Source organism: Heterodontus francisci, chromosome 13 (assembly GCF_036365525.1).
Source record: "Heterodontus francisci isolate sHetFra1 chromosome 13, sHetFra1.hap1, whole genome shotgun sequence".
Lineage (NCBI taxonomy): Eukaryota > Metazoa > Chordata > Chondrichthyes > Heterodontiformes > Heterodontidae > Heterodontus > Heterodontus francisci.
Window position 1 is genome coordinate 92,136,808 of NC_090383.1, and position 19,627 is coordinate 92,156,434.

The window sequence follows — 19,627 nt, forward strand, 5'->3', positions numbered from 1 at the left end:
ATGAGAGAGGACTTTCAATCAAATGTATTAAATATTAATATCCCATGTTGATGGTCAGATCTCACCTCCATTACATCACATTACTTTTTCTTTACTCTTAAAACTGTGCTGTACCCAACTTGCGAACGCTTGCTAGTGACATTAGAAGCCTGAAAGCCTTCCCTTCCATCCCAAGAGCCTTGATGAGCACAAACCTACACCCAAATAATTATATTCTCTCAATTTTAAAAGTAGTCTCACAAAAGACAGCACTGTTTACTAATTTTGTTCAGCTATTACAAGAACACTAAAGGAAATCGAGGTAATGCCAGCATGCCAAATTTAAAATTACAGAAGACTTTGACTTAGCAGATGTCAATGAATCAGGCAAACACAATTCTTACTTAATTCGTAGGATTAAGGTTTGCCTGAGGTTTTTTAACACAACAAATTGGTCCCTTTTCCCCTAAAGTATAAATTTTTGGATAATTAATTCCATTGGGCTTTATTTAATAAATAACCATGCACAGAGAGAATACTACTTCTTAAACCCCTTGTATCATTAACACGCTAGTGTAATCTTTCAGTGATTATCTCTCTAAGGGTTTTAATATCCTTTTGTAAGCTACATGTGCCCATCACCAACACTCAGAAGACTACAGTCAACAGGAGCTCATTTCTGTTTATTTGTACTCATCAAAAACAGCAAACAATGAAACAATGATTTGAATGAGTTAAAAGATATAACCAAACTTGTCTGTTCAGATGGCATCAACTAGAGCTATGACTTCTGCTCATTCCTAACTATCTATTCTATATAGTATACACTGTATGGATAGAAGTCATATTTATTGTACATATTATTTATAGTGGAATTACTGAAACCAACAAAATCCAATTAGTATTACATATAGAAATATGTAACTTAGCTTGTATTTGATGAATATTCAAAATATTCAAGGTAAAACATATATCATGTCATTAAAATAAACACTGATGTGGAGTGATATTTTGCCACTTCTCGTGCGTTAATGCTTTAAAAAAAGGAGAATTTTCTTCAGGTCTGCTTGGCTTCTGTGTGACAGGATTTAAAGTGAACAAAGGCCAGAAAATCATGTGGCTATTAATCCCACCTGGTACCCATTGAAAACCTGCGTGCACCTGTTTTCATTGGGTCTGTACTCTAGCAGACATGCCTGTATTTCTGATTTTTGCGTGGAAATTTTCTTGTTAAAGGAAAGCTATTTAAGTCCCAATTAAAGAACAGAGGAAACAAATAATGTTAATTTTCTTTGAAAAACTTTTTCTTTTTTTAGTTAATGTTTGGAATATGAATTAATTGTTTTCCAAATGTTCAAATAAGCATTTTTCCTGCCTTTTTCAGATCAGATTATGGAAGAAATGTTATGTGCTACAGCATCATTAGAGGGTGTTCTGACCATCAGGAAAGGCTGGCTGTCCAATTACGTTGCTGGGAGGCCCATTCGATTTTGAGATTGAGGCCTCATTAACATGTTGGTGATTCACATACCTCGAACAGTGTCCAACTGCAGTGTGCTGACTCTGGCCAGCATAAGATTGATCACCGGTCAGCAGGAGGTTAGTTCCAGAGGGGGAACCAATTGTAACAGGAGGGAGAGGCCAATATGGAAGCAGCCCACTTGTAGAGCTCACAGGAGCACTTTTGGTCCTCCTGGCCCCACAAAATTAACTTTACACTTACCCTTTTGGGGCAAATCCTCTTGACTATCAGTTTTACTGAATGCAGCATCCAATACCATATACCTGCAAAACTGCATTGGAGTACTATATATATCATAGGAATCTGATTTGTATAATTAATCAGGTTCCCCTGAATCAGGCAGGCATCTGGACCACCCAACATAAGGCCGCAGGAAAAATGATAGTGAAGTGGAAAGTTGGCAATAAATCAACCCCCTCGATTTTATCTCTGCTACTGCCCCATTTCCACTATCTCGCCTCTTGTTACTAATCTCACAGAGAAACTTTTTATGTACCTCACAATCATTATTACCAATATCAACGAAACATTCTGTATGGAAACTCTTTCCAAGGGTTCTTCAGAGGTGAGAGGTCATTAAAGCCCTGGACTTAAAAACACTCTCCCACTATCCAATGTTCCTACCACTTCAGGGTGTGTCACACAAAGTATCAGCAGGCTCTGACACACCTACCTGCCAATGAAGATGGAAGTTGACTTAGACAGATTTTAGATCCAAAAAGCTAACCAGTTGTTGAGGTTTTCTGTCTATTGCAAGGAAACCTGCCACAACAGGGCTGGTACAATCCATGATAGGCAGCGTAACATGCACACTCAATTTTTAGCCTGTGCCTCCACTGGGTCTAGCAGATGCATCATCTGCACTAATAGGCTGCAGATGTGTGCAACAACTGGATGATGCAGTGAATTGTACAGCCATTTATTTCATATCCTTTCCTGCTGATTCGCAACAGGAGCTTCCGAATATAACTGCACTGCCCCATTTCACAAAGTACAGGCAGACCAAACAACAGGTTCTCACTCCCTGCCTGCTACCTCTACCTGTTCCTCCTCAGTTGTGCCCTGTGAACACATGAAGTTACCTCCTCAAGCTCACTAACTACATCTTTGGATATATATACCCAGCTGTTCTGGCACCTACAAACATTAAAGAGGGGGATGCGGGATGCTGTGAGATCCTGTTTCATGTTGGACCACTGATCGTACTGACCAGCTGCTGTTCCAGTCCTACAGTGACAAAAAAGTGAATAATGTTACAATGCTGTCTTGAAGAAACACCTTCCAACAGAACGTGCATTACAAGATCCTACCTGTGTGTGTTGTTTGTATATATATGACCGTTAGGCAGTGAGTCAGAAGAAGGGCAAGACATAAGAACTGGATAATACCTGCTGATAACTTAGTGGAGACATGTAGCTTTGTCTACTCTTACCTTGTAGCTGCTGTTTTGGCAAAGTTTTTCAGGCCTTCTCCAGGGGAGTTAAGAGCTATGAAATTTCTGAGTCCTCCTCTTGTTCATGTCTGACTCTTTGTATTAGCTGCCATTCTGAGTACTTTCACTTAGATCTCTTTTCAGTAATTGATAATTACCAGCTCACTGAAGCACACTTCCCCTCACATGTACGATACCACATTTATATTACAAAATTGCTTTCATCGCGATTTGTCCTGTTGCTGTTGTTGCCCAGTGGATTTGACAACACCAGATAACTGGTTCACCCATGCACCATTGCTCCAGTCAATTGACAAAATCTTGAATGCACAAGTTCCATGCAGGTGCAGTTTAGCAAAGCTGAAGTTTCACTGCGAGCATGTTTGGGCTGGCTGTCACAGGCAGACGAAATGGCAATCCCAAACCTGGTGATGCCAGTAGAACCAGTTATATCTGCCATTGGAGGTGCCAGACAAAACAATATCTGAATGGCAGTCAGGTGCCTCTTAGATCACTGGTCTCGCTATGTTTAGGTTATATGCATGCTGCCATTGGTTAGCTTCCTATCTGAGGCAATGCTCCAAAGTAAATAGCCTACTTTATGTTCTACTGGTGACATTGTCTCATTTGATAATTTAGTGGGAAATTAATGTTCACATCCATAGACTAAAATAAAGTTCATTACTGTACACCTGCACATAACAACTATGCTTCTGCAGCACAGTAATAGGAGAGCCAATGGTTACTCTGTGGAATGGTTTTTGTTGCAACACTGAATTTGATGTTGTAGGTGTCACAACTCCATGGCAGCACAGATATAATAATTTTATTTAGTTGCTAATTGGTGCTCGACAATAACCCATTTGCTGGTAACATACCCAAAAATAATGCAGAAAAGTTTTTAAATGAACTGCAAAACACGTTCAGACAAGAATTCAAACATTGAAAAACAGAGGAACGGGGTGATGCAGATAGTTAGCACCAGTGAACTATCATCTCTAGGACTTACATTGGAATCCAAGTTAAAAACAGAGTTTAAAGTCTCACCTATGTCCTGCACATTGTGGGGGTGGTGGGGTGGAGGGGTGGGGGAGGGGGGGATGGTGAGGTCGTTGGGGGGAGGCTTTTCCTCTATGTAATATAAATCTGGGGAGTTCCAGCATAGTTACTTGTATGTACAAATACTTTAATGTGTGAGTGCAAACAGCATAAAACTTCATTCAGAGACCATAAAGGTGATTGGTGAAAGTTTTGAGGTTGGGTTGAAGACATATTATTGGGTCAGAGCAAAGGCCACCTTAATCTGCTGCTAGTCATATGAGTTCTAATATGGTATGCTTGGTTGTGACACTGGGTATCCAAACAGAAAGGCAATTTGTTCCTAACACTGACAACCTTCATCTTGATGAATCAAAATTCATCAGAAACATTAAAAAATTAAAACAATTAAAATATTAACAACATACATAAACAACAGATCTTCCATTATATTCACTTTGGAAGAAAGATATCCTATTTTATGATGACAAGGCCATTATATCATGTAACATATGGGATATTATTCTGCCGTGAACAACAGATGCCCCTCTACATTGCTTTCATTGATCTCACCAAAGCCTTTGACCTCGTCAGCAGACGTGGTCTCTTCAGACTACTAGAAAAGATTGGATGCCCACCAAAGCTACTAAGGATCATCACCTCATTCCATGACAATATGAAAGGCACAATTCAACATGGTGGCTCCTCCTCAGAGCCCTTTCCTATCCTGAGTGGCGTGAAACAGGGCTGTGTTCTCGCACCCACGCTTTTTGGGATTTTCTTCTCCCTGCTGCTTTCACATGCGTTCAAGTCCTCTGAAGAAGGAATTTTCCTCCACACAAGATCAGGGGGTAGGTTGTTCAACCTTGCCCGTCTAAGAGCGAAGTCCAAGGTACGGAAAGTCCTCATCAGGGAACTCCTCTTTGCTGACGATGCTGCTTTAACATCTCACACTGAAGAGTGCCTGCAGAGTCTCATCGACAGGTTTGCGGCTGCCTGCAATGAATTTGGCCTAACCATCAGCCTCAAGAAAACAAACATCATGGGGCAGGATGTCAGAAATGCTCCATCCATCAATATTGGCGACTACGCTCTGGAAGTGGTTCAAGAGTTCACCTACCTAGGCTCAACTATCACCAGTAACCTGTCTCCAGATGCAGAAATCAACAAGCGCATGGGAAAGGCTTCCACTGCTATGTCCAGACTGGCCAAGAGAGTGTGGGAAAATAGCGCACTGACATGGAACACAAAAGTCCGAGTGTATCAGGCCTGTGTCCTCAGTACCTTGCTCTATGGCAGCGAGGCCTGGACAACGTATGTCAGCCAAGAGCGACGTCTCAATTCATTCCATCTTCGCTGCCTCCGGAGAATACTTGGCATCAGGTGGCAGGACCGTATCTCCAACACAGAAGTCCTCGAGGCGGCCAACATCCCCAGCTTGTACACACTACTGAGTCAACGGCGCTTGAGATGGCTTGGCCATGTGAGCCGCATGGAAGATGGCAGGATCCCCAAAGACACATTGTACAGCGAGCTCGCCACTGGTATCAGACCCACCGGCGGTCCATGTCTCCGCTATAAAGACGTCTGCAAACGCGACATGAAATCCTGTGACATTGATCACAAGTCGTGGGAGTCAGTTGCCAGCGTTCGCCAGAGCTGGCGGGCAGCCATAAAGACGGGGCTAAAATGTGGCGAGTCGAAGAGACTTAGTAGTTGGCAGGAAAAAAGACAGAGGCGCAAGGGGAGAGCCAACTGTGCAACAGCCCCGACAAACAAATTTCTCTGCAGCACCTGTGGAAAAGCCTGTCACTCTAGAATTGGCCTTTATAGCCACTCCAGGCGCTGCTTCACAAACCACTGACCACCTCCAGGCACGTATCCATTGTCTCTCGAGATAAGGAGGCCCAAAAGATTATTCTGCTGCAAACTTGGCAGTTTTGGTCTGTCCCTTTAAGGCTATAGCGTTTAATTAATCAATTAGAGGTTAATTGTTGCCAATGAGGGAAGCTTGAAGATTGACAGATGCTTACATCTTCAGTGTTAAAAACCTAGCAAAAAATGACCACCTCGGTTCATACTTTGAACATAATTCAGTGTAACTTAGGAAGTGTAACGCACTTTCACGACATGCAAAATTTTTGCAAAGATAATGGCAGACCTCACATTTGGTTGCTTACACTGAATTGGAAGATAGCTTTTTATAATAATATGATCATTATCAACTAAATATGAAGGGGCAGGTGTTACAGTTGATCCAGGAAGTGTGAGCTATACACAAGAATTTAACAGTTGGGCAGCCAGTGGAGCACATCAGTCCAGTCAGCCAATCCTGTTGGCAGGAGGCTCAGTCAATTATCATGATGCGGGTCAACCCAATTCTGGTAGGACCAGAGGCCAACCCAGCAGACAGGAAGGTTGGTCCTGGGGGAGGGGCACTGATTCTGGCTGGGGAAGAGGCTCGGGGAGCCTGGGCGACAACACCTGCATTATTCTTGTGGAGCCTGGCACATATCTTTTTCGGGCCTCATCCTCTTCACCACCCAGTACAGTTGGGCTGAATGTGCCTCAAAATTGATTCAGGATCTTTCATACGTCATAGACCTTCGATCTGCATTACAGTAATGGGACTCCCACCCGATTCAGATGGGCACTCTGGGCCACTCAGGAGAAGATCCCACAAATATGGTGGAAATAGGCTGGTAAGTTCCCCACAGCTATTTTAACTCTGTTCATTTGTTTGATTCTGCCGGGTGGGCCAAGTTAAAATTCGCCCTTTAATATCTTGCTATATCTGCTCATTGTTCATGGTGAGTTCTGACACCGCCTGATATTTGTTCCTTGCTACCTTGCCATTTATAGGCCAGTTGTATTACTGTGTGACAGTGTAAACTGGTTTAAGCCTTTATATTGATATAAATGTCTGGTACAATTGGTACATGATGTTGCCTTAATAATCCTATTTAACCATCTCCTCTTTTTCTATTAAGTACACGACAGGTCATTCTGCCCATACTTTCTCTCTTGTATGAGTTTTTATTCATTTTTACCCCTTCTCTTTCTTCTGTTCCTATTTAAATGCTGTTCATTTTTTTTCCAGTTCTGACACAGCTTATATCCAAAATGTTAACTTGTCTGCTTTCTCCATAGGTGGTGATGGATGCGCTTAGTATTTCCAGCCTTTTCTATTTTTGTTGCCTAAATTGAATTTAGGTAGCAACAGAAAGTGCTGGAAATACACAGTAGATCTGGCAGCCTCTGTGGAGAGAGAAACAGGTTCTGATGAAAGGTCACAGATCTGAAACGTTAACTCTGCTTCTTTCTCCACAGATGCTGCCAGACCTGCTGTGTGTTTCCAACACTTTCTGTTTCAATTTCACATTTCCAGCATCTGCAGTATTTTTCTTTTATTGAATTTAGGTAGTCTGTGTGAAATCAGCTTGAGGAGATTGCTGCATTGCTTCAACTTCACACTGCAGGTACAGCAAAGCAAACCTTTAATAAACCATTTAACTTTAATATTTGATCAAAATTTAATTGTTGTTTGGATACCTTTAAATGAAACTTATGTGCATGCCTAGAACTGCTGTTCCTATCTAGTGACAGATGCAGGTCGCTTGTTACACTTCCTTCTTAAAGGTTTCTGACTTCAAATACAGTCCTCACCACTTACACTGTCCATGTTTATCACGGGCAGCCATATATATCAGACTAATGGCACTAACCATCTATCATTACCATAGAAGTCAATTACAAAGGCATTGCTTATAACATATTAAGCACCCCGGCTATTTTGAGCAATTCAATAATTACTTACCTGTATTTACCAATTTAAAAGGCTCTGCTGATTTCAGCCAAATTCAGGGTTTTGAGCAGTTTCAATCAGCCATTCACACCTCCTTGAAGTGTGATTTCGTTAATGGGTGAGATTCTAGATTCTGATCGCAATTGATAACAATTAATTGCTAAATGATATTTCCTGTGGGTTTTTTTTAATATATTGGTTACTTATTTTGATTTTACCATCAACCATGTACAGTGCGAAAATCACATTAACACCAAAACACTCACTCTAAGTGGCAGGGACTGCACTTTTAATATAACAGCTTTAATCACACTAGAGAAAGATTTCCTCTGCTCATTATTTGTAGCAAAATTAGAAACATAGTTTTATACTCACATTTATGATTTATTCTAAATAATAACAGAAGAAATATTTCATCTGTGTTAGCAAACCTGTGTCTCAAATGTTCATTTCATAATGTGTATTGTTTGATGTCAATAGAAAGTAGTAGTTCTGTCACAGTTCAAATCATAAGAAAGTCTTTTTATTATCTGTTTATGAGATGTCAAGTCATTTTAAATTTGGTTACTGCTAATTTACACGTGGAGATGATACACATTGCTGTCTGGTATGCAATATATCACTTCAAAGCTTTATTCTTCTGCAAATATATTTTGATTGCAGAGGAAGCAAAAACAGACTGTTTGCTTTGTCCTGCAGTCAATCAAGGCCAGAATTCTAGCCCCCAACCCCCGGAAGTACCCAGCAGTACAAGCTGCCCCTGCTGGAGCACCTCCGCCCGCTCTCTGTAAAATTTTAAATTCAAACCAAAAATTCAGTGCAGTTAACTTCCTGGTTTGCTGTCTGAGAATACTTCAATGTGATTGGCTGCTTACTCTGCTGGCTGACACCAGTGTTGCTGCACGCTTGGAAATTCCCTTGGCACAAGATTCAAACTAATGTTGGGAAAGGGTGTCATTAGATCTCTGTGGGCAGCATTCTTCAGGACAGGTGTGCACACCATCACTTTGCCACTGGCTCCGAAATCTGGGCAAATGTTTCTCCTGTTCTATTTTTGCTATTTTTTTTCTTTCTCTCCTTTATTTTTATTGCTTTCGCACATACACATATAATCACTTAAGAGCTCAATTTACTTAGGGCTTACCACCCCCCGCCCCCCCCCACCCCCCCCCACCCCCACTCCGTGCCTCACCTGGTCACATGTTTTCTGTGTCTCATAAATGTCTTTAATTATTTTTATTTCTCTTATTATGCCCCAATTGTCTCATGTAAATATAATTTCGCTATAGAACCATCTTCCGTTTCCCACTTAAGCACGTTACGAAACATTCATTTTCTTCCCTCCTATATGTGTGTGTGTTTTTCACCCCTTCCCTTTGTTCTGTTTCTTTTTAAATACTCTGCATCCATAATTTCTTCCAGTTCTGGAATGTGTCTACATTCACCTGTTTTCTGACAGACCTATTAAAGGTTTCCAACATTTTCTGTTTTTGTTACAGATTTCCAGCATCTGCAGTTTTCTGTGTTATGTTTTACACGTCAAGGTTGCATGCTTACATTACAAGACTTAAAGTTCAGGTGTTTAGCTACGCTTTAAATCATTGACAGAAGTCCAGAATAATACTTGGCACTGAATAGAACAACATTGACGACTACTGGCAAACTATGAACCTTTAACCACAAGTGATTCAACTCAGTGGAGGAAATACCAACTGAAGCTGTGGATTGTGTGGTAAGAGAAGTGGCACTCCACTGTGCCCAAAACACTAGCCCACATCACCCAATCTTTATCCGAATTGGGCACTTCTCTTGTTGCACTACTTTCATGTGGCTGAGTCAGCTAACCGCCAGATGGGAGCTACAGCATGCATGAAAGACCTGCAATGTTAATTATTGACATTACATTACAACAGCATTCAGAGGGATTAAACCAATTGAGCCTAACTGATCCCTGAAATCACAGCAGGCTATAATCAATTGGTGAACGCAGCTTTACCTGCTGGGCTTCTTTGGACATAAAGAACCACATCTACCTTTAACATACATTTCAAAAATACAGTTAACACTAATTCCAACATTATTTTATTTTATTCAATCTTCATTTTGAAAAATAATTTGTTCCCGTTTTCTCTCCTCCCTTCCTTTCACCCCCACACATTTACAGAAGGAATCACTCAATAATGATGAGCAAGTTGAAACAGGGATCTTGGCTGATTGTATTTCCCTCCATTGCCCTTAGACATTCATCAGTATTTTGCTTAAACATTGAGTGTCAATGGTATCATGGGGAAGAGGTTACCGCTTGGGAGAAATCACTGAGTTTGGCGCTGTGAGGGAGGTGAATAAATATCAACTGGCATGCAAACATTAATTCAGCATTACTTCAACTGTGTATGTGTTAAATCAACTCCTTCACATGCTTGTGCTCACTGCTTCAAGTAAATAAAACACTGAGATCATCAGCATTTGCACTGGGAATTTCCTTGAGGACTGTCCCGATTGGCCGCCACAGCTTTTGCCGAAGATCTGTTGGTTAATGACAGTAAACACCTATTTCAAGAACAGATTATGCCTAAAGCAGGTTTTCTCTGCAGTAATACACCTGTGGAAGGTTCCATGTTGCACTAGGTTGTGATTAGATTTTCAAGAAGATAATAGAGCCACAGGGGGAGATTTCATCGGCCCTCGGGTTGTGGGCTAGGAGTCAGGGGGGCCAGTAAAATGCAGGGGTGCCGCGTTGGGAGGGCTCCCTGATACAGTCCTGCCACCGGGACATTTTACTAGCGGCAGGAACAGCAGCGGCTCAGCCACCGCCAACCAGAGGGGGGCAACCAATTCAATCAAATAAAGGCCCAATTAAGGGCCAATTTCCCATGCCATGTGGAGAGGCCGCCAGTTGCTTGGAGGAGCCCTCTTATTCTCCTTGCAGACTCTGCAGCGGCCACCTCTCTCTCGATGGCGCTGCCGAGGCTGCAGAGCTGCCAGCCCTCTGATTGAGCTGGGAGTGTGGAGAGTCAGTTAAGAGGCCACCACTGGGAAGAATGCCGCTGGGGTCCCGCTGCCTGCCCACCCTGGATTCGGACCTGCATTTGGTCCTGACATTGGGACTTACTCCCTTTCAAGTAAATCCCGGCCACAGTGTCTCCCTCTGAACATAAAAGGTTCACTTGGCTGATCAGGTGACTTACCAGAATCTGCCTTTTTTTTTACTTTCTGAAGAAATGGAATTTCTGTATGATACAGGTTCTCACATTCTGGTTAGTTTACTCATAAGGAATACTTCTATTTCTTCAAATAGGTTCTTATTCAAAATTTGTCTTGATATTATGAAAATGATGCATGTAATGCATTTAAAATATCATGCATTATTGTTGAGAAAGGGTTATACACAAAAGAACTTTTGCAAATGCTATCTGTTTTCATTTATTTTTTGTAGTTAAGTATTGGATGGCGACTTTGTATAAAAGAGAGTGTTGTACAGGTGCGAGGTTGAGACTGAGTGCTCTGTATAAATGTAAGAATTCTGCTCATCCAAATGCTGATTAAATTTTAATGTTAACTACTGTTTTGTTGCCTCTCTGCTGACATCAAAAAGAATGAAAATGAAACTGAGGAAGACCACAGGATGCCTGGGTATCTACAAAATCATCAGGTAACAAATGTGACCATGGTGTTAGTATAAGGGTTATTTGGGTATGAACTATACTCTTTTTGTTTCACCCAGAAAACAAAGAAGGAAATGGAATACTGTCATTGTCTGTATTTTGGCATTTTGTTCATATCAGCAAGTACTACTGGCACAGCACAACACAGCAGAGAAATATGCTCAGCAAAGTCAACAATGGTTGTCATTTGTAATGAATTTCCTCTGGTACCTTCAGTGTCTCTTTTGTATAAATATAATGTAACCCCTCCCTCTCTCTCTCTATCTAGCCTATGGTTTATCATTGAGAGCTTCACACAACTGAACAGTGACTTTAAGAAGTCCTTCACTGATCTTTTCAAATGAATTTTTATTTTCTTGTTAAGTTTATCTTCATTCCTCTATTCTATTCCAGTGTCATCAAAGCCACCAATATTCATACAGGAACCCAGTGAATGTCAACAGAATGTCATTGTAGCCAACATTCACAAACATGCAATTGGTTTATATTCGTTCAGGGGATGCGGGTGTCGCTGGCTAGGCCAGCATTTATTGCCCATCCCTAATTGCTCTTGAGAAGGTGGTGGTGAGCAGCCTTCTTGAAAGGCTGCAGTCCTTGGGGTGTAGGTACACCAACAGTGCCGTTAGGAAGGGAGTTCCAGGATTTTGACCCAGCAACAGTGAAGGAACAGCGATATAGTTCCAAGTCAGGAAGCTGTGGCTTGGAGGGGAACTTGCAGATGGTGGCATTCCCATGCATCTGCTGCCCTTGTCCTTCTAGGTGGTAGAGGTCCCAGGTTTGGAAGGTGCTGTCGAAAGAGCCTTGGTGAGTTGCTGCTGTGCATCTTGTAGATGGTACAACTGCTGCAACTATGCGTCTGTGGTGCAGGAAGTGAATGTTGAAGGTTGTAGATGGAGCCAATCAAGCGGGCTGCTTTGTCCTGGATGGTGTTGAGTTTCTTGAGTGTTGTTGGAGCTGCACCCATCCAGACAACTGGAGAGTATTCCATCACAGTTTCTAAAATATGGTATTTAAAACTGGGCACAATATTCTAAATTGGCCAAACTAATGTTTTGTATTGGTTTAGAATTGCTTTGTCCATCACACTCCTGACTTGTGCTTTGTAGATGGTGGACAGGCTTTGGAGAGATAGCAGGTGAGTTACTCACCGCAGAATTCCCAGCCTCTGACCTGCTCTTGTAGCCACAGCAATTATGTGGCTCGTCCAGATCAGTTTCTGGTCAATAGTGACCCCAAGATGTTGATAGTGGGGGATTCAGCAATGTAATGCCATTGAACGTCAAGGGGAGATGGTTAGATTCTCTCTTGTTTGAGATGGTCATTGCCTGGCCACATATTGTCCCATGCCTGGATGTCATCCAGGTCTCACTGCATCTGGACATGGGCTGCCTCAGCATCTGAGGCGTTGCGAATGGTGCTCAACATTGTGCAATTATCAGCCAACATCCCCATGACCTTATGATGGAGGGAAGGTCATTGATGAAGTAGCTGAAGATGGTTAGGCCGAAGACACTATCCTGAGGAACATCTGCAGTGATTCCTGGAACTGAGATGATTGACCTCCAACAACCACAACCATCTTCCTTTGTGCTAGGTATGACTCCAACCAGTGGAGAGTTTTCCCCCGATTCCGATTAACTCCAGTTTTGCTAGGGCTCCTTGATTCCATTCTTGGTCAAATGCTGCCTTAATGTTAAGGGCAGTCACTCTCACCTCACCTCTGGAGTTCAGCTCTTTTGTCCATGTTTGTACCAAGGCTGTAATGAGGTCAGGAGCTGAGTGGCCCTGGTGGAACCCAAACTGAGCGTCAGTGAGCAGGTTATTGCTGAGCAAGTGCCACTTGATAGCTCTGTTGACAACCCCTTCCATCAGTTTGTTGACGATCAGGAGTAGACTGATAGGGCAATAATTAGCCTGGTTGGATTTGTCCTGTTTTTTGTGCACAGGATATACCTGGCAATTTTCCACACTGTACTGGAACAGCTTTGCTAGGGACGCAGCTACTTCCAGAGGCCGAGATGGATCATCCACTCGGCACTTCTGATTGAAGATGGATGCTAGACTATAACAATTCCAGCAAGGGCTGATGAATAGCTATCAGGAGAAGGAACCATTTGACACAGAAGATGATGGACACGCAGCAAAAAATCCAGTTAAGTGGGGTGTCTTCTCTTGGTGCACCTTTGCTGATGGCTGTGAAGGCCAATCCTTGATAGGCAAGTTCTGCCACAAGAGCCACATGTGAAGCTGCCAAGTGACACTGTGAGTTTTTTTGATATTGGTGCCTGTTGCCAAGCTGCTGTAACAACTGGTCATCATGGTAGTGCACACCTGTCCACAGGATGTGTTTCCATTTCCCTTTTTCACCAGCTAGTGACTCCTAGGTGCGATAGTCGACATTTAGGGCCTTCAAGTTACATTTGCAAGCATCCTTGAAATGGAGTTTTGGGTGCCCCACTTGTCATCTGGCCCCAGATACCTCACCATACAGAGGGTCTTTTGGGTATGCAACTGACTCCATCCTGCGGATGAGTCTGATCCATCAAAGTTGCCTCTGTTTGATTAGTGCCAACATACTTGGGAGCTCTGCCTTTGAGAGGACTGCTGTATTTGTGATTTTGTCCTGCCAAATCTCTTAGCTGAGATTGACCAATTCAGCACAGACTGACATTCTCAATAAATGGTCAATATCCTGAAATGACAAGCCTACCTTCTTCTCTCCACATTAGCTGCCTGACCTACTGAGTATTCCCAGCACTTTCTGTTTTTATTTCAAATTTCCAGGATCTACAGTATTTTGCTTTTTGTTGTACTTAACAGAGTTTACATAAATCAATTGGAGCATTATACAAACTTATCTGTGGGGGTGCTAAACAGCTTTAACAATTTCCCATCAATCAATCACTCAATCGTGAAAACAAATCACTTACAAAAAAGTAGCCATTTCGAACTCACAATCGAAAGTTACCATCTAAAGAGCTTTCAATCGAAAATGACTCGAGCAAATTTCCACCTTTTTGACAATAATACATACTAAGTTCACAAGCACAGAGAAAAACCCGAACATAATTACAGAGGAGAAAATAACTGGGCTGTGCCAATAGTAATCAGTGCACCATGAGAAAATCAGCATGGAGATATGTGAGGGGCCCATGGTGGGTTAGTCAGCAAGGCTCAATTATTACAGATGCTCTTTCATTCATAATCATGCAGGGAACTTTACAGAAAACAGAGTAGAAAAATATGCATACTTAGACTATATGAATGCTGTAATAAATGCCAGTAATTTTAAAGAAACCATTAACTAAATTTAACAAATAGAAAGGGAACTAACAAGCTCTGTGCAATTTATTTTATGAAATTTTTGCACTGAGTAAAAGAATTTACCACTTCCTGAGGAAAGACTGACCCCTTTTCTTTCCTTCCAGCTGAGGAAGTTTTGCTTCGTTCATCTATTAGACATCTAATCGGCATTTGTAATAAAATTAAGAAAAATACATGCAGTGCAAATACTGCACACTTCGCAATTACCACAGCGAAAATAGTGTTTTCACAGCTTTAGAAATCAAATTTCAGGACAAAATAAAACTTGTGCCTTCAACGAGACTGTACAACTCTTACTATCATTCCGTTACATTGATTACAATTCACATCCAGCTAATTCAAATGGTATTTCTACACTTTAAATTATCCTAGGTTTATGGATTGTAAGCCAGTAAATGTAACTCATACCAGAAAATGCTGTCTTTAAAGTGAGCACATGAATGCAATGAAATGGTTTATAAAATTAACTTCGGAAAAAAAAGTTGCTGTTGTTATTAGCAACAACAGAATTACGTTGTAAAACAGGATTTCTTTGTAAGGTAAGCTTCTCTCCCTCACATTTACTGATAGAGTCTCCTGACATGGGCACACTCTTGGCTGAACAGTTTGACTTAGCAATACATATAACTTACATGATCAAACTTTGAACAACTTTGTTGGGGAGCAAAGTAAAAACTGTACACATCAGGCAGGAAATCTCATCAACAATAAATCTACACTAGGCAATGTTATGTTAACATGATGGCAGTTAAACTATAACCTCCAACATACATGTTGTACCTTTGTGTTTAGTTTTAATGTCTTCCAATTGCAGGTTTATAATATGCAGCATTGTCCAGCTATGAGTATGGATGGGAAATTTGCTACACTCTCTGCTAATGCCTTCAATAATGGGAGCGAGAAAATGCCCCAATTGACTTGCCCTCTGAATTTCTGTCTCCCCTGCAGAGAAGCATCATGCTTCCACTCAGCACAGGGAAAGGTTTCCTCTTGTGACTACGTGTTGGCGACATTGTAAACAGAACTGGAAGATTTCCTCTTATTGCTATTTCTAATTGAATTGTAATCTCTCAGGACACACATATAATTTTACTAGAAATAGCAAACATAGGAAATTGTCCCACTGTGTTTTCAACATCATAGAAAACCTTAACCCTCCTAACAGGAGCAAACCCATGTCCTTCATCGGAGATTCGTATCCAATCAGGCTACACTACTGGATTGCTGTGTATAATTTCCAGGTGCCAAGGCAGATGGCACAAGTGGTAGAATCAGGCACTGACAGACCAGAAAATTTGGCTGTTGATTATCCAGCGTTCCTTTTATTTATCCAAAAGAGATCTTGTCAAGAGGAATCTCTCTCTTCATTTAAATGATATAACTCACTGTCCATTTAGAATGGGTTTGCTTTAATATTTTACCTTTTCCTGTTTGGAGAGGGCCTAAGGAAAACTGCATGAATAATGGAGCTCTTAAAGTGTCTGAGAATTTTAAGCCTTTTCTAGTTGACCTAAAGATTGTCAGCACATTCTCAAACTACTTGTCTGATATCAAGGCTTGGATGAATGAAAAATTCCTGCAGTGAATGTCGCCAAAAGTAAGGTTATCCTCTTCGGCTCCTGTCAGAGCTCTGATTCTTAAGTGTTTCTGCTGTCATCTCAAGCTAAGCCTGGAACTATGGGACCTTGCCATTCTGTTCAACTGTCTGTCCAGCTTCCTGCTCCACATCTGCTCCTGTACCAAAACTATTTTCTTCCACTTGTGTAATGTTGTTTACCTCCACCCCATCTCACGGCCTGACTTCAGCAATGCCCCTCTGACTAGCCTCCTTGTATCAACCCTCCACAAGCTTTAACTCATGCAAAATTATATCTCCCACATCCTCATTTGCACTAAGTGTTACATACATCCCATCCTCTCCACCCTCCACTGACTCCTTATGCCACAAAATGCAACTGGTTTTCAAATCTTTCCAAGGCCTTGCTGCATCCCGCCCCCAACACACCACCCTCCGCCCCACCCCTCCCCCTCCCAGCTTAGTGATATCCTTGTGCCTTATGCTTTGCTCTGATCATTAATAACAGACTTCTCCTTGACCCTCACTCCTGCCACTGTTCTCTAGGAAACTCTCCTTGTTGCTATCCCTGACACCATCCAGTGAATCTACACTAGATGTCTTTAATGTCCATTATGTAATGAAGTGCCAAAACTGTGCACACTACTCTAACTGTGGACCTAACTATTACTTTGTACAAATATATCATTACTTCTTTAGTCATGTATCCAAGCCCCTATTTATAAAACCCAAATTGGTGACAGGCCTATTTTATAGCTTTATCTAATGTATTTTCACCCTCTACACGCTTCAGTAGCTTGAAACTGAGTGAAAAATCTTAAAACAAATTTTCTCACACTTCATTACATGAAATTGCATCTCCTACCTGTCCGTCCATTTTGGTACTTTATCATATGAAAAAAATCAAGAATAAATGTTGACCCAATTCAAACAGTACCCTAACCTTCTGTTTGCTGCCCATCAAACATATTTCTACCACTGTTGCTCTTATATCATTTGTTTTGTCCAAGCCTCTTTTAAGAAGCCTAATGAACTGCCTTCAGAAAGTCCATATAAACCACTGCATCACTTTATCTACACAAACACCTTTTCAAAGAAATCTTGCCTTTAACAAATTCCTGCTGATTGTCTTTGATTATTCTATGCATCTCTAAATGCTCATTAATTTGATCTTGAATTTTGAATTCTAGGAGGAAATTATGCAAAATGTTATGACAAAGGTACCACTGGAGTAGATAAAGAATATTGTAGAGTTCATCAAAAATCTGGTGCAAATAAACAATTTGGATTTGGAAGAATTCTCATAGTAACACAGGAATTTACAGATTGAGTTCATCTAGTCAGTCTTGACAATAACAATACAGTGAGTACAAGTGACATTTAGGATTTAGGTAAACTAATGCTGTCATCTAATTACGAATACCCCTAATAGGTTTTAAACGTCAACCCTGCTTTTCAAATACTACTTAACCTTAACAATATGATTATAGCTGTGTGCATGCAAAACAATTACCTGCCTTAGGTAGATAGTCTCTAGCTCTATACTACCTCCAGATGTCAACTAACACATTAGTTCCAGATGCTGAGGAAATTTTAAGAAAACCCAGGTGTCAAGTATGCATTGCTAGTTAAGTACAAAACTACATTAACTTATGAGTTAGCATGATCTGGGTATTAATTAGGCAAGGAAATGTCCTGCTCAGCACCAAAGTATTAATCAAGATAAGTTTACCATTCTCTAAAGTCCTTTTTCAATGTATACATGTGTTTTTAGAAACACAAACTTAAACTTGATCAAATATCCATTTTAAGAATGTCAGAGTTCATGTGTAATACATGTATATTTTTAGAAGACTCTCATAAGCAAGTTTAAACATACAGTGCAGTCATAAGTATTAGAACGTACTACCCACTTGTTTAATTGTTTCAATGTGATGTTACTGTTACTCGGACTGTTATACTATCCAATGGAAAATTGCATAAGGTTATTCAATCTAGTCACAAATTTGGCAACTCCTTGGTCCTTACGGAATGCTACATAAACATATCAACCACAATCTAAATCATCATCCTGGTTCAGTAAGTAGTGCTCTTCCCCAAGACAGTTGTTTGTGGATTCATTTCCTACTTTAGACCTTGAGCTGATACCCCAATGTAATTGTTAAAGGCGCTGTCCTTCACAAGAGATGTTAAACTGTCCTGTCTGCCTGTTCTGATAAATAAAGATCCCATAAATAGAGACATATCCTGACCAACATTCTTTATTCAATCAATCAATTGAAAAACACTTTCATTCATCTCACTTGTGTGTAGGATTTGCTGGGTACAAAATGGCACAGTGTTTGCCTACACAACAAGAATCACTGCATTTCAAAGTAATCCCTTGTGTGCAAGTACTTAGAGATGTTTGAGAAACATAAAATGTTATATAAATATATTTTCATATCATTTCCGTTATAGATCTATTATCTAATAATTATGTTGATTAGAATACACTATAGATTTCTGGAATATTATATAAATTATATAAATATATATTCACACATTCATGCTCTAATTTAATCTAATGTTTTTCATATTCTGTTAGTATAAATCAGTCAAGCAATTTATTGGAATTGGATTGATACATCACACAATTTCCTTAATTTAGATCACTATCTAAACCAATTTCTTTTCTCTGTTCGCATCAATCCAATCACACTTAATAATTCTATTCCTGCAGTACAACAGTGACTACACTTCATAAAGTACTTCATTGGCTGTAAAGCACTTTGAGATGTCTGGTGGTCATGAAAGGCGCTATATAAATGCAAGTCTTTTTTTTTCTTTTTCTAATGGTTCATATATATTCCATTTGTTTTATTGAAGTCCCTCCAATTCTGTTACAGTTCTTAACTATTTGAATTGTGTGGAACACCCATTTTTGTTCAGTTAGAATCAATAATTTCACTGAATTATTTATAAAATCATCAAATTCCATTAATTTTGGTATATCCAAACTCAGCTGCTTCAAGGATCTGTCTTGGACTTTGAACTAAGGCTTTTGGTGTTAGAGCATAGCTTCATGCTTTACAGGAGAAGACAGAATAAGCCAACACCTTTTGTCTATCTGTTTGCACAGTTAACATGTGTTAGTCTAAAGTAAACTATTAAACAGATTTCCTAATATGGTGCTGGTACTTTATTGGCTTTGGTTTCATTATCAAATTATAAACATTGGTGGTTGCAAAGTCCAGTCTATAAGTTGCACCTTGCTATTTTAAGACTGTTTTTCAGTGGAGTCTCA

The 19,627-nt window shown here is 40.5% G+C and overlaps 1 protein-coding gene and 1 long non-coding RNA gene across 4 annotated transcripts in view; one reads left to right on the forward strand and one right to left on the reverse strand.

Moving 5' to 3' along the window:
- Positions 1-19,627, reverse strand: part of epas1b (endothelial PAS domain protein 1b) — a 154,070-nt gene that overhangs the window by 86,891 nt on the left and 47,552 nt on the right. The gene's annotated exons all lie outside the window — the stretch shown is intronic.
- LOC137376507 (uncharacterized) overlaps positions 7,390-19,627 on the forward strand; it is a 33,442-nt gene continuing 21,204 nt past the window's right edge. Inside the window, exons 1-2 of one of the 2 annotated variants that reach the window (XR_010976263.1) lie at positions 7,390-7,450; positions 11,372-11,428. This is a non-coding gene — a long non-coding RNA (uncharacterized lncRNA). Of the gene's footprint in view, positions 7,451-9,440; positions 9,509-11,371; positions 11,429-19,627 lie in introns of those variants that run through there. The other variant, XR_010976262.1, reaches the window with a different exon arrangement.